Raw genomic sequence first — 16,574 nt, 5'->3', positions numbered from 1 at the left:
GAATCACAAGACTGTTGTTCAAATAAGCTAAAATTCTACTCGATTAAATTCTAACTATCACAGGTACATAGACTATAAATATGTGCCAAATTCTTAACACTAAATTGTTAATAAAAGAGATTTGTTTGTCTTGACATCTATGTACTTCATTTCAAATTTTCTTGGAGTTTAAAGATGTTTACTAAAGAAAATTATGTAATCTCATATAATTGTTGAGGTTATTTTGCTATGTAATTTGGGAGTTGCTTTCTTTGCTTGATGTTTCATAACAAACAGATACAGACTGTTTTGTGGTTAAATCACTTTGACAATGATGATATGCACTGATCTCAGGAGTGGGCTAGCCACACACACAGTTCCTGGAGGGTGGTAGGCCCAGGGAGGGCATGGAAGCTGTGTGACCTTCTCCCATGCCTCGCCCTGCATATCTCTTCATCTGTCTCCTGTGTAATATCCCTTATAATAAACGGGTAAACGTAAGTGTTTTCCAGAGTTCTGTGAGCTGCTCTAGCAAATTAATCAAGCCCAACGACAGAGCTCGTGGGAACCCAGTGTGAAGCCGGTGAGTCAGAAGTTTCAGAGGCCTAGACTTAACGACGGGCGTGTGCAAGCCAGAGAGCCCCAACCTGTAGGACCCGACACTATCTCCAGGCAGATAGCATCAGAATTAAATTGACGTAGAGGACACCCAGCTGGTGTCCATTGCTTGGTGTGTGGGGAAAGCTCCCCACACGTTTGGTCCCAGAAGTCTTCTGTGTTGATTGTGGTGTGGTGTGAGAGCAAAGGAAAAACGCAGTTTATGTTTATTCCACCCTCAAAAATTCATCTAAATATTTAAGTTATATCTCTGAACATGTGGTAACAAAGTATCTTAGTCATTCTTGAAAAGTTATACTGCCATATAAATTTTATGATCACCATGGAAAAGTATGAAAAATCATTTCGGTCTTAGACATGGGGTACACTGAATTTGCAGACTAATGCTTTGAGAATTGACATCTTTAAAGCCATGAATCTTCTCGCCCATCAACTTGGTATTTAGCCATTTATTTAGGTCTTCTTTTTGTCTTTTTGTAAAAATATATGATTTTTTAATGTGGATTGTGCATGTTTATAATTGGATTTATTCCTAGGTAATTTATAGTGTTTTTTTGTGATATCATGGTAAACTAGTTTCCTAAGGCTGCCACCGAAAATGACCACAAACTCAATGACTTACAAAAACAGAAATTTATTCTCTTGGAGGCTGGAGGTTTGAGATCAAGGTGTGGGTAGGGCCATGCTCCCTCCCAAGGCTCTAGGAAAATGTCCTGCCCTAACTTTTCCAGCTTCCGGTGTGCAGCCCTTGGCTTGGGGCAGCACCAGTCCAACCTCTGCCACCATCTTCACATGGCCTTCTTCCTTGTGCCTCCAAAATCTCCCGCTCCTTTCTCCTAAAAGATACCAGTCATTGAATTTAGGACTCATCCTAAATCCAGCATGATTTCATCTGGAGATCTTTAACTAATATATCTGCAAAGACCTTACTCCCCAATAAAGTTACATTTTGAGGTTTCAGGTAGATGTGACTTTTCGGGGGCTACTAATCAACTCACATATTCTATTAATAATTGGTTACTAACTGGATATGGAAAAGATATTAGTTTTTGCATGTAAACTATATATCTAGGCTCTCTTGCTGGAAATCTAAGAAAACATCTTGCCAGTGTGTTCTTGGCTTCAATTTAATTTTCCAAGTAATCAATATTATTGACTGCAAAAAGACCAATTTTACATCTTTCTTTCCACCATTGACACTTTGTTTTCTCTATTTATTTTCATTAGTTAGGACTTCTAATAAAATGTTGTATATAACCCCACATTCAAGTCTTCTTTTATGTCTTTCAATAAAGTTTCATAGTTTCTCCACAACGGTGTTATGCATATATTTTAAATCAATTTTATTTCTAAATACTTTATGATTGTGTTGCTTATGTGAAAGGGACATTTTAAAAATTATATTTTCTACTATGTTTTTGCTAATATATAAAAATAGGATTTTTAAAACTGCCTTGCTGAACTGAACTCTCTTTGTACTTCTAAGAGTTTGTTGTTAGTTTATTGCTTTGGATTTTCTAGTAGAAAATAATTATTTTCTATAGAGTTTTCTCTCTCCTTTTCCAGTATTTATATCTATATTCTCTTTTTTAGCATTATCTAAGCCCTCCAAGATACATTGAATATTAGTAAAAAGAGAAGAAATGACTAACTGGAATGTTTCTCAAGTTCTAACATTAAATATAGTTTAGATGTTTGATAAGTACCTTTTTGCAAATGAAAGGGGCTCCCTTATGTACCTAATATGCAAAGACCATTGAAAAAACAAAGTGTGGGGCATGTAAGCTTAGAAGTCACCACTCTATCTTAACAACAAGTAAACATCTATACGACCTGAAAAATCAACCATTCTTCTTAGGTCCTTCAGAGAAGTGAGGTCACAGATCAACCCAACAACCCCAAAATTGGAGAGACAGACAGGAGAATATAGACCATCACAACTTACTAGACCTTACCATTAGATCACTAATAGTCAAGTTACCACAGTTCCTTTTACCAGTACATCATGTATATCTTTCAACAAAAAACTACAAAGCACAGTAAAAGGCAGAAAATGCAGTTTTGAGGGACTGAACAAGCATCAGAATTGAAGTCACATATGGTAGGAATGTTGGAATTACCAGACTAGGAATTTTTTAAAACTATGACTAATATGCTAAGGGGCTTCAAATGGGAAAAGTAGACAACATGCAAGAACAGATGGGTAAAGTAAGCAGAGAGATGGAAATGATAAGAAAGAACCAAAAAGAAATGCCAGAGATAAAAAACACTGCAACAGAAATGAAGAATGCCTTTGATGAGCTCATTAGTAGACTGGACACAGCTAAGGAAAAAAAAAGTCTCTGAGCATGAGGACATCACAGCAAAAACTACTGAAACTGAACAAGCAAAGAGAAAAACAAAACTGGAAAAGACCTAGAATAGAATATCCAAGAATTGCGGGACAACTACAAAAGATGGAACATATGCATAATGGTAATAACAGAAGAAAGAATGGTACAGAAGCAATATTTGAAGAAACAATGGCTGATAATTTCACCAAATTAATGTCAGACACAAAATCACAGATTCAGGAAGCTCAGAGAACACCAAGCAGGATAAACACCCCCCATATCATATGTAAACTTCAGAAAATTAAAGATAAAAAGATTGTGAGAGAAGCCAGAGGAATGAAAATACATTACCTATAGAAGAACAGGGATAAGAATTATATCGGACTTTTCCTCAGAAACCACACAAGCAAGAATAGAGTGGAGTAAAATAAAGTGTTGAGAAAAAAACTCCACCAACCTAGAATTCTTCTGCACCTCACAAAATTATCCTTCAAAAGTGAAGAGAAAATAAAACCTTTCTCAGATGAAAATGAGAGAATTTGTTGCCAGTAGACCTACCCCGTAAGAGATGTTAAAAGATGTTCTTTAGAGAGAAGAAAAATGACATAGGTCAGAAACTGAGATCTACATAAAGAAAGGAAGAGCATTTGAGTTTAAATAAAGAAAGCCAAATACTGGACAAAATGATTTCTGGACTTCTGAGAACTTCTGGCTTAACCTTTCTGTGAAAACCCAACCAAAAACCAAGGAACAGGATGATGGACTTCAGAAATTCCTAGATAAGCCGGACTTGGTGGCTGACGTCTGTAATCCAGCACTTTGGGAAGTTGAGGCAGCAGGATTGCTTGAGGCCAGGAGCTCAAGGCCACATTGGGCAACATAGTGGGATCCTGTCTCTACGAAAAATAGAAACATTAGCCAGTGGGTTGGCACATACCTGTAGCTACTAGGAAGGCTGAGGCAGGAGGATGGCCTGAGCCCAGGAGTTTGAGGCTGCAGTAAGCTATGATGTTGCCACTGTACTGTAGTCTGGGTGACAGAGTGAGACTGTCTCTAACAAAATGAAAAGAAAGAAAGAAAGAAAGAAAGAAAGAAAGAAAGAAAGAAAGAAAGAAAGAAAGAAAGAAAGAAAGAAAGAAAGAAAGAAAGAAAGAAAGAAAGAAAGAAAGAGAAAGAAAGAAAGAATTCCATAGATAGATTCTATGAAATGTTTGGCCATCTACAAGCAGCCTCTGGAAATCTGCTCTCTGCACCTGTCAGCTGGTGCATGCCTCAGGAAATCACAGAACTACAGGGCCAGGTAAGCCCAAAGGAGTCCCTGTGTAGCTTTCAAGTGGGCACTGGTCATCTTCCAGTAGGACGATCGCTCAGTCTTACAGAGGCATTGCAGGAACACCCCCCTCTACCCACTGGGAGAACAGAGCGTGTCTCTCAATGAAAAGCTATCTTCAGAAATTCAAAAGATATTCATTTCCTCTTGCAATAGAACATGATAAAATACCCCAAACTCGTGCCTGGCGGTGACAGCAGGCGATACTGGAAGAGCCACTTGCAGTTGAAGCTGTTGGTTGGTCAACCCAGATCCCCACAGGTCCCTTCTGCCAGCTCTCTGTGCCCAGCCCCCAGCTGAGTGCTTTGCAGTTAAAGGATGGCATCTGTCCTGGTGCTGGAGCCAGTCCAGCCCCTGTGGCGAGCCAGCAGTGTCTGGGAGTTCTTCGTCCCCTGTGGCCACCGCCCCTCCAACTCACCCTGCAATGTCTGAGGCCAGAGACTGACTAGGTGTCCAAAAACCCAGCTTCCTTACCTCAAGGAAGAACATGTTCTTAGGAGTAGTTTATACTCCAGAGCCTGCTAGGATCAGGCTGAGCTGGAACTTTCCATGAAATCACACACTTGCTTGACTCCTTCCCTTTTCTTGTCCCTCTCCCATTCTCTTGCTGGTGTCTCCTGGGAGCCCCTCTTTAATAAATGTCTTTATTTTACCTAAAAAAAAATTTAAAAAATATAAATGAATATTGATTTCTACCCAAAGCTTTACTTATATTTTTTGGCATGATCATATTGCTTCATCTTTAACCTAACATGGTAAATTACATATATAGATTCTTAAAATAGTGAACAATCTTAACAACAGAGATAAATTCTACTTGGTCATGTATTTTTAAAAAGTATACTGCTAGTTTTTATTTGCTAATATTTATTTAAAAATCTACCTCTATGTTCTTAAATGATATTGACCTCTTAATTTTATTTCTTGGGCAGTATTTGCCTTGTTTCTGTTTTGAGATTATATTAGTTTTATAAAGTAACTGTGTATCTTTCTTCTCTTTGAAATTTGTGGGAAAATTAGCATGTACTGTTCTTTGCATATCTGGACCTGATATTGTGTTAGATGGGGATTTGGTCATGGCTTTATTTTCTTTAATGGTTACTTATTTATCCTGGTTTTTATTTCTTTTTCAAAAAACAATAATAATAAATTTTCTGAAAAATTGTCAAATTTTGTCTAGAGTTTCAAGTTATTGGTTTGAAATTGCTTATATTATTTTCTAATTTGTAAAACTGCTCACTGTATCTATAGTTTTATTCTATTTTTTGGCTGACACTATTTACTTTTGTCTTCTCTCTTTTTTTCTTCACCAATCTGACCAAAGACTTATGTACTTTAAAAGATTTTTCAAATAATCAACTTTTCCTTGTTGGTCATATCTTGTTCTCTTGTATTATATCATTAATTTTTCTTGTTAGCTTTAATATTCCCTTTTATTCTCTTTAACTTTATTCTGCTCTTTTCTCTATTTTTTGAATTGAACCTTTATTCATGAATGAATTTAATTCATTTCAGAAATTTTCAGTTTCTTGCATTCTAAATTTTATAAATATGGCTTTAGCTGCATCCTTGAAATTTTGATATATAATGTTTCAGATGTCTTATAATTCTAAACATTTTATAATTTCTCTTGTGATTTCTTCATTTCAACCAATGAAAACTTAAAACTAATTTTAGGGATACAAACTGGGTTAAATGTCATTCAAGACATGTATGTTTTTATGTTTTTTTGTGTTGTCTATATCCGGGGCAGAAGGGAGATCAGTAGCCTGGTCGTGGTGGTGATTACAACAGTCCCCCTTTATCCACAGTTTCACTTCCCATGGTTTCAGTTACCCATGGTCAGCCAAAGTCCAAAAACATTAGATGGAAAATTCCAGAAATAACTTAGAAGTTTTAAATTGAGTGCTGTGCTGAGTAGGTGATGAAATCTCTCACTGTCTTGCTACATCCCGCGCCTGGCTGCAGGGAGGTGACAACATGCCCATTGGTTAAGAAAAATGGGGGAGAGACATTCTCACAAAGGAGGAAAGGCCAGACCGGAGGGAAAGGCATGACACAGAAACTCTGGGGCCACTGTTGGTTTGAATGTGTGCCCACTCCTACACTCTCGGAGTATACTGTTGCTTACTAATAAACTTCTATGCTCTCTGATTTAAACTTTTGTGTCCCTTGCTTTTATTCTTCAATCGTGAGGAAACAAGAACCAAGGTGGTCACATCGACCACTGTTAACATTAGGGTGCAGTCATCTCTAATTTTACTAGATAAGCTTACATTGCACTTCAAAATGGCTGTGCCAGTTTACACTCCCACTAGCAGCTTATGGGAATTCACGTTGCCTTCCACACTTCTTAATACTTGGTATTGTCAAATATTTTTTCCTCTTGCAGTTTGCTGGGTGTGAAACAGCATCTGATTTTGCTAACTCATAAAGTATTTGGAATTTTTTATTTAAAATGTATGAATTCATAGAATTTTACAAAACAATTGATTTAAATTTTATTGTTTTAAATTTTATTGCAATATGACCAGAGCCATGATTTGTATCATGGCTATTTTTTGGAATTTTTGAGACTTCTTTTTGTAGCAGAGTACATGATCAAATTTTGTTATGATCTATGGTGATTTGGTAGGTATTTATATCTTCATTAAGTATAGGGTTTTCTGTTTCTTATAAATTGAAGGTTTTAATGGAATTATTCAAGTATATATTTGTATTTATATTGCTTTGAATACTGATGCCACATCTTCATTTTTTCTAAAAAGACTTTTTAATAATCTCTTTTAATATTTTTATTAAATAAAATTAGGATCTTCTGGATGGATCATTGTCTTTCTTTTTTTTTTTTTCTTACTTCATATCTTTTTATTGTGTGTGTTCTGCATTCTGGGAAAAAAATACTTGTTTTTTCCTCCAGCTCACTAATTTGCTCTTGTTTTGTGCCCTATCTGCTATTCTACTCATCTATTGAATGATTCAATTCAAAGATGAAACCTTTAATTTACGTGATTGCTCGTTGATTCTTTTTAAAAGAATTGCTGGTGGAAATGCTTCTCTTGTATTAATTAAACTTAGAATAAAACCAAAAGTCTTCCTAATGGCCTAGAATGCCTTATATGACCAGGCCCCCTGTGGATTCTCTGAACCCTGCCCTCCCATGCTAAGCCCATCTGGTCTCTATGCTATTGTCAACATTTCAAACCCTTCAAGCACATACACTTGTTCCCCGCAATGCTCGCCCTGCTCTTCCCCTGGGTGGTAGAAGCCTTGCCCCTGCACACTATTCAGAGGTCTGTTCAATGGTCATCTCCTCATTAGAGATATTCTTTAACCACCTTATCCGAAGCAGTATCCCCAAAAGTTAAAGGAATGTCTGGTACATATCGGAGAGGTGCAAGAAATATATGTTAAATGAAGTAATGGTGGCGTTTAAAAGTCCAGTTCTGCCTCCTCTATTAACCATTTCTCTATGCGTGCATTATTTCTTATTTGGTGTCCCCCAGTCATGAGGCTGGCTTACCTTGATAGGGAGTATGTGCATTTTTATATCTGTGATGCTTCGTCAGGCCATCCTGTGAAAGCTCAATCTATTTATTCCAGTCTGCTTATGGAGGAAAGTCTTAAAGTGAGGCTGGGAGTGGACCTGCTAGCAGGCACTTTGGGGTAGAGGCAGAATAGGCTGCTGGTGGCAGTGTACCTGTGGCAAGTCTTTGGGCTGGACACTTCTCATTCATCCTGACTCCGACCATTATTCTAAGGCCCTCTCGCTCTTCCTTTCCAGTCAAGTTCCCTACATTTATTGCCAAATGTAAGCAGGGACCACTCTTGCTTGTTGCTGTACACAACAACAAGGGGAGTGTGGCGTGGCTGGCATACTTACCTGTTCCTGTTCCTGTTGTAGTAACCTCGTTATCTTTCTGTTCCTTGCCCTCGGGCTCCCTCCCACTTTATGTATCTTTCATTTGTGTGCATGGAGCAGCACACTTTTCTTACTGTTCATATTTTCATTCTGAAATAATTTAAGAATCACAGGAATGTTCAAAATAGTACAGAGAATGCCCACGTACTCTCTAGGAAAGCCACGTTGGTATGATACTATTACATCAGGTACAAATCTTATGCAGTTTCTACCAGTTTTTATATACACTGCTTTTTAAAAAAGTACAGCTGTATTGAGATGTGACTCATATGCCATGTAATCCGTATACCACAGAATTCACCCATTTAAAGTGTACAATTCAATAATATTTAGTAAATTCACAGAATGGTGCAACCATCAATACTATTTGATCTTAGAATATTTTCATCAGCTCAAAAAATACTAGTACTCATTAGTGGTTAGTCTTGATTATCCTCCATCCAGCCCTAGGCAATTGCTAGTTTGCCTTGTGTCTCTATAGATTTGCCTAATACTTTCCTCCATGTTGTAGTATGTATCAATACTTCATTCCTTTTTATTGCCAAATAAATTGTATTGATATGCCACACTTTGAGTATCCATTCATCAGTTGATGGACATTTGGATTACTTCCACTTTTTGGCTACTATGTATATGCAGGATATACTTTTATGAGGGGGCAGGTCCATAGAATTTTATCATATAGATTAAAATAACTACCACTACAACTAGGATACAGAATTATTTCATCACAACAAAGTCCTTCATGCTACCCCTTAATAATCACACACTTTTCTGCACTCAACCCTGGCACCCACTGATCTGTTCTCCATCAGTATAGTTTGTCACTTTGAGAATGTTATGAAAATGGAATTTTACAGTCTTTAATTCCTTTGAGATTGCCTTTTTTAAAATTCAGAATCATGCTCTTGAGATCTATGCAAATTGTTGCCTGTTATCTATATTTTGTTTCTATTTATTGCTGACAAGTATTCCATAGTATGAATGTATCACAGTTTGTTTATTTATCCATTGAAGGACATTTGGATTGTTTTCCAGTTTGAGGCCATTACAAATAAAGCTGCTATGAACATTCTTTTACAAGTGTTCGTGTAAACATTAGTTTTCATTTCTCTGGCATAAATGTCCCCGAGTTGTAATTGCTGGGTCATGTGATTATTGCATGTTTAGTTTTTTAAGAAACTGAAAAACTGTTTCCTATAACCCCATCATTTTACATTCTCACTAGCAATTTATGAAGATCCAGTTCCTCTGCATCCTCTAGCAGTGTTTGGTACTGTCATTAATTTTTATTTTAACTATTCTAATAGGCATGTGGTGGTATCTCATCGCGGTTTTATGTCCATTTCTGTAAGGACTAATTATATAGTTTTTGATTGCTGCCATAACAAATTACTACAACTGTGGCAGCTTAAAACAAGGCAGACTTATTATTTCACAGTTCTGTAGGTCAAAAGTCTGACATAGGTCACACTGGGCTGAAATCATGGTGCAGGCAGGGTTCTATTTCTGTCTTGATCTACAGGAAAATGTTTCTTTGCCTTTTCCAGCTTCTAGAATCTGCAGGGGTTCCTTGCCTCATGGCCCCCTTCTTTCAACTTCAAAGCCAGCAACATCCCATCTCTCTGACCCTTCTTCTGTTGTCACTGTATCTCTGACTGCAGCCAGGAAATGTTGTCACCTTTTAAGGACTCATGATTAGACTGAGCCCACTTGACTAATCCAGGATAATCTTCCTGTCACAAGGTCCTTAACCTTAATCATCTGCAAAGTCCCTTTTGCCAAGTAAGAGACATACTTAACAAGTCCAGAGATTAGAAGGTGGAAGTCTTTTGGGGCACGTTGTTCTGCCCACCACACCAATGCTCTTGATTATCTTTTAATGTACGTATTTGCCCCCCATATGTCTCCTTAAGTAAAGTGCCTGTTCAAACCCTTTACTCATTACTAATTGACTTGATTGGTTCACTGCTGAGTTTAGAATTTTCTTTATATATTCTGGATCTGAGTGTTTTATTAGATATATAGTTTGCAAAGATTTTCTCCCAGTCTTTTTGGCTTGTCTTTTCATCTTCTTAATAGCATATTTGTTTGCAGGACAAACATTTTTAATTTTGATGGACTATAATTCATTTGAGTATTGTTTTCATGACTCATGCTTTTGGTGTCATAGCTAACTCTTCACCTAACCCAAGATCACAAAGATATTCTCCTATGTTTCCTTCTAAAATTTTATAGTTTTACACGTTACATTTAAATCGATTGTCTACTTGTCCAGCATGCAACTAATATTTTCCATGCTTTTGCACAATCAGGACTTTCTGAGCAAAAATTACTGGCAACTTGGGCTAAAGGATGAGTTTTTTATTGCTAAAAATTTCCCCTAAGCACCATTTTAGCTACATCCTACAGATTTACATGCAGTGGTAAGAAATAATATGGAGAGATCCTTTGTACACTTTGCCCCATTTCTCTTGATGATAATATTTTACAAAGTATAGTATAGCATCACAACCAGGATATTGACATAAAAAACATTGATTTTATTCAGATTTCCCAGTTTTACTTATATTAATTTGTATGTGGACTTGTATGTGTATGTGTGTATTAAGTATTAAATGATTTTTGTAGGTTTATGTATCTTTGTAGGTTTATGTATCCATCATCACAGTCAAGACATGGAGTAGTTCCCACAGGACAAATATCCCTCACGTTGCCCTTTCATAACCACACCTACTTTCCTCTCATCCTCCTTCTCCCTAACCTCTCTCTCTGGGACACATGAACCATTTAGAAGTAGGTTGTTTGATTTCCAAGCGTTTGGATATTTTTCCATCCAAATTTTCCTTGGGATAGAATTTCTGTTGTTAAAATTCTGGTTTGATTTCATTATGATTAGAGCACATACTTTTTATGATCTGAAATCTTTTAAATTTGTAAAGGTTTATTTTATAACCTAAGATATGGTCTCTTGTGAATGTCCCATGCATACTTTAAAAGAACATGTATTCTGCTATTGGTGGATGAAGTATTCTTATGAATATCAATTAGATTTCATTAATTGATGATATTGTTCAATTCTTTTAAGTCCTTGCTGACATTTTGTCTAGTTTCTATCAATTTCTAGCAAAGGAGTGTTGAAGTCCTCAACTATAATTTAATTATGGATTTGTCTATTTCTTCTTTCATTTCTGTCAGCTTCTGATTCATGTAGTAATATTTTTGCAGCTCTGCTGTTTTATATATATATATATATATATATATATATATATATTTAAGATTGTAATATCTTCTTTGTGAGTTGGTCCTTTTATCATTATATAATGTCATGTTTGTCCTTTATAGTTTTCTTTGTTCTGAAGGCTACCTCATCTAGCATTAACATGGCCTCTCCAACTTTCTTTTGATTAGTGTTTTCATGGTATATCTTTTTCTATCCTCTTACCTTTAGTTTACCTTTAACCTTATAGTTTACCTTTAACCATAGTTTACCTTTAACCTTATAGTTTACCTTTAACCATAGTTTACCTTTAACCATATAGTTATTACCTGTAATAACTATATGTCATTACATTTGAAGTGAATTTGGGAGCCACCATTTCATTGGTTATTTTTTTTTAAGTTCTTTCTGTCAATATTTGTCTTTTAATTGGTATGCTTGGACCACTTAGATTTAAGGTAATTTTTAATATTTCAGAATTTCCATCTGTGATTTTCTTACTTATTTTGCTTGTTCCCTCTGTTTTTTATTTCTCTGTTTATCCTTTCCTGTCTTCCCATGAGCTACTTGAACTTTTATTTTATTATTCTATTTTGATTTATCTACAGCATAACTCTTGAGTGTGTCTCTTCAAGCAATTTTTTTAAGTGGTTATTCTAGGGGTTACAATAAGTATATATTGCTTATTGTAGTCTATTACTATCAAGATTTTACCACTTCAAGTAGAATGTGGATACATCATCACAATTTAGGTCACTTTAGTCTCTCCCTTTATAACATAATTGTCTTAAAATATTACTTCTGGCTGGGTACATTGGCTCATACCTATAATCCCAGCACTTTGAGAGACCAAAGTGGGAGGATTGCTTGAAGCCAGGAGTTCAAGATCAGCCTGGACAACATAGTGAGACCCCATCTCTACAAAAAATAAGAAAAAAATTAGCCATGTATGGTGGCATACACTTATATTTCCAGCTACTCAGGAGGCTGAGGCAGGAGGATCACTTAAACACAGGAGTTTGAGGCTATGGTGAGTAATGATGACATTGAACCCTAGCCTGGTCCACAGAATCAGATATTATCTCAAAAAAATAAAATAAAATAAAATAAATAAAATATTATTTATACATACATTGAGAACCATATCAGGCATTGTCATAAGCTTTCCTTTTAACTGCTAACAATTTTTAAAAATCACAATGACAAAATAGTCTATTAGACTTACTTTTATATTTATCCTTTAAATATATGTTCTTTAAAAATATATAAAATATTAAAATATATAAAATATATAAAAATATAAAAAAATATATCCTTTAAAAATATGTTCTTTCTTCATTTCCAATGTTCTTAGTTGCCTTCTGTTATCATTTCTTTTCTGTATGAAGAATTTCCTTTAGCTATTCTCTTATTCTACCAGTGATAAATTCTCCTAGGTATTTTTTTAAATGTTCAAATGTATTTATTCTTCTTATTCCTGAAGGATATTTTCACTGGCTATGGAATTCTTTTTTTCTATCACTTAAAAACTGTTGTAACTGGTAATTCAAAATGTTATATTGAATTTTTACCATGATGTATTTGGGTGTTGATTTCTTTGACTTTATTGTTTTTGGGTTTTTCTCAGTTTCTTGAATTTGTAGGTTTGTGTCTTTGGTCAAATTTGGGAAGTTCTTAGCCATTGTTTTGTCAAATATTTTTCAGTCCTGCATTCTTTTTTCTCCTCTGGAACTTTGATGACACAAATTTTAGATCTTTTGTTATTATCCTACTGTTACCTAGGGTTCAATTTATTTTTATTTATATTTATTTACTTATTGGGTTTTTTTGAGACAGAGTTGCCCCAGGTAGAGTGCTGTGGTATCAGCCTAGTTCACAGAAACCTCAAACTCCTGGGCTCAGGTGATCTTCCTGCCTCAGCCTCCGGAGTAGCTGGGACTACAGGCTCCTGCCACCATGTCTGGCTAAATTTTTCTATTTTTAGTAGAGATGGGTTTTTACTCTTGCTCAGGCTGGTCTCAAACTCCTGAGCTCAAGCAATTCTCCCACCTTGGCCTCCCAAGAGTGCTAGGACTACAGGCATGAGCCCCTGTACCCAGTCTCAATTTATTTTTAAAAAGTTATTTTCTTTCTGTTTTTTAGATAATTTCTGATTTCTTCCTTGCCATCTCTATTCTGCTATTGAGCCCATCCAGTGAATATTTGTTAATTTAGGTTCTGTATTTTTCAGTTCTAGAATTTTCATTTTGGTCTTCTTTGCATATCCTATTTCTTTGCTAATATTTTGTACATTTTTTATTTGTTCATAATTCCTTGTAAAAAACATTTTTTGGCTTCTCGAAAATCACTTTCAGACAATTACATTGTGTCATCTTGGCATTAGCATCTGTTGATGATCTTTTCTCCTTTGAATTTAGATTTTCCTAGTTTCTTGGTATGACCAATAATTTTGTACTGTATTCTGAACATCTTGATTATATTTTTAAGACCCTGGGGGGGGGTCATTTCTCATTTACTGAAGGAGGGGATTATAAGTCAGAGTTCTATACTCAGGATCTTTGGGCAAGGAACATCTTCCTGTTACTGAAGGAACATGGTCAAAATCAAAGTTCTGACCAAAATCTCTGCAGGGAGGAGTGCTGCTTATTGCTTGAAGGGCATGTGAAAGGCATTTGTGTCTTCAAGGGCATTTCTGTCTTTTAGGCCACCTTTTTCCTCATCCTCTGGCTACAGAAAGCAGAGCTTTCTTAGGGGTATTTTCTGCCTGTGACTGTTGGTGTGTTTAGGTTGTGGCCTTCTCTAGCCCCCAGACCAAGGCATTTATGAAGCAACAAAAAGCTAAAGAAACTCACTGCCACGTTGTTCTTCAAGTCCTGAGGATCCTAGCCATTCTCACTTCTTTGCTCCTCCTTTTAGAGTCTTCTATAAGTGTCATAATTTTTGTCCAGGATATTTTGTTGTGATTAGTGGGAGGAATAAAATGGAATATGTTTACTCCGTCTTTTCTAGAACCAGAAGTCTCCAGAGCAGTAGTACCCTTCGTAATAACTTTTTCCTATTGATGTTTTAGCAGGTCCCCCCTCCCACCCCATATTAACTTCCACTTCCTTTTTTTTTTTTTGGTCTCTCTAGGATTCCTCTAAGAATATCCATTAATGTTTTCCTCTGTGACAATCGATTTTTAAAACATATCTTTTCTGCTATCTCTAGTTACTCAGGCTTGAATGGAAAGGCTTCCACATGGGTTCAGTCTGTCATCTAGAACCAGAAGATAAATGATGTGAACTTATTTATATGTATAAGGCTTACAAAATATAAAAGTGAAATCAGTTGAAACTCATGTGACAAATTATGCTTAATGAGAGTTAAAAAATCATATGCAGAGAAATACTGATTTAAGCAAAAGTGTATGCATCAATTAATAGAGCATTTGAATGATTTAAACTGGGATTATTCCGTTTTTACTTTTATAAAGAAATACCACAGACACAAATTGCATTATTGGATGGAGCTGCTTGTGGGAAATCAGAGAGCTATTGATTTGGGAATCGTTACTATTGTTGACTCCATGGCAACAGCTGGGATTATACAAAAGATGAATGAGAAGGGGAAAGGAAAAGAATTTAAGTGAGAATCCCAAGAAAAACTCAGAGAAGAGAGAAAGAAGGAAAGTGTCAGGGGGACTTGTAAGAAGATTTGTCAGAGGTTTAAGAGGAAGACTGGAGGATCAGTGAGCTCCACATAACTTTTGAGATAGAAACAGAATTGTTTTGAAAAGCATCCCTGGATTTATATAAGTTGTCTTCAATTTAATCATCCATTATAATAATTACTATTACTTATCATTTTACCTCTGAAATTAACATGGACAGTTTGAGAAAGAAAAGCAAATTATGACAGCTGTGGAGATATAAGGATTTTAATTAAAGTGGAAAGATGCCTTTCTGCAACAGACAGCTTAGAAAAATTATTTTATCTGATGAATGTGAGTTTAAGACAGATAAATAAAAATTTTATAGCTTAGTAAAAAAAAAAAAACCTTTAGGACAACTGTCCAACATATTTGTAAGACTGTTTTATTTATTTACTTTCTTCATAGCAGTTAAGTCCTTGGCTATATAGTTGAAAATATGAATTTAGAGGTTGTCTGTTAAATCTTTCTGAGTAAATCAAAAGCTAACCCATAGCCTATATTAGAACATAAAGTTTAATTATCTTAAAAATTCTGAATATAATTTGTACACAAATACATTTACATAATTTGTTTAGGCTTTATTTAGTTTTTTTTTATTTCAGGATATTATGGAGGTACAAATTTTAAGGTTTCAAATAATGCCCTTGCCCTCCCTCCCCCCACAAGTCTGAGCTTTAAGTGTGACCATCCCCAGACAGTGCACATGTATGTATATACCCGCCCCCTCCTCCCCCCTCCCACCTGCCCAATACCTTACATAATTTTTTAGTGATTACAATAACATTAGTAATAACTAGTGAACATTACTAGAGATTCTGTTAGACCTAGATTAATAAATAAATTCAAATGACAATTAGCAGCTTGTGAGCAAATGATGCTTGAAAACAACAAATGCAAATAGTGTTTGAAAACAATGCCTTAAACATCTCCCATATTTTGTAATTATTAATTAGCAAACTACTCTTTCACAGATTGGATCAAGGCAGCTTCGAAGCAGTTAATGAAATTATCATAAGTTTTCAATTAGTCTGGCCTGAATTGTGTTCTTTTCTAAAGCTAAAAGCTTGATTTATCTTTCAAATTTTTAGTACTTTTCTTCTCCTAAAACCTTCCCTCAAGTCTGACTCTCTTGTTAAGAGTTAACTTTTCTCCCCATGGGACACATCAATAGTAAATTGCATGAAACCAAGATTCTTTTAAATTCTTTGTGAACTTGTTTAATGATTGGTAGGAGTTCTGTGCACCAGCTTTGAAGATATTTTATGTTACCAACCTCGACTTATAAAGATCTTAATTTATACAAACAAGGGAAAGATAAGACATTTTATGCTTACTGTCAATGATAAGTTATTCTTCTCAATATTAAATTCTAAATTAAAGCCTATAAAGAACATCTAGCAAAATCTTTAGTCTACTTTATGGCCAGATGTGTGTTACCTTCAGGAATACTACCACATTCTGAATTTTCTGTTATAGCA

The sequence above is a fragment of the Microcebus murinus genome, chromosome 9 (genome assembly GCF_040939455.1).
Source record: "Microcebus murinus isolate Inina chromosome 9, M.murinus_Inina_mat1.0, whole genome shotgun sequence".
Lineage (NCBI taxonomy): Eukaryota > Metazoa > Chordata > Mammalia > Primates > Cheirogaleidae > Microcebus > Microcebus murinus.
The sequence above is the reverse complement of the archived record's forward strand: the minus strand, read 5'-3'. Positions refer to the sequence as shown.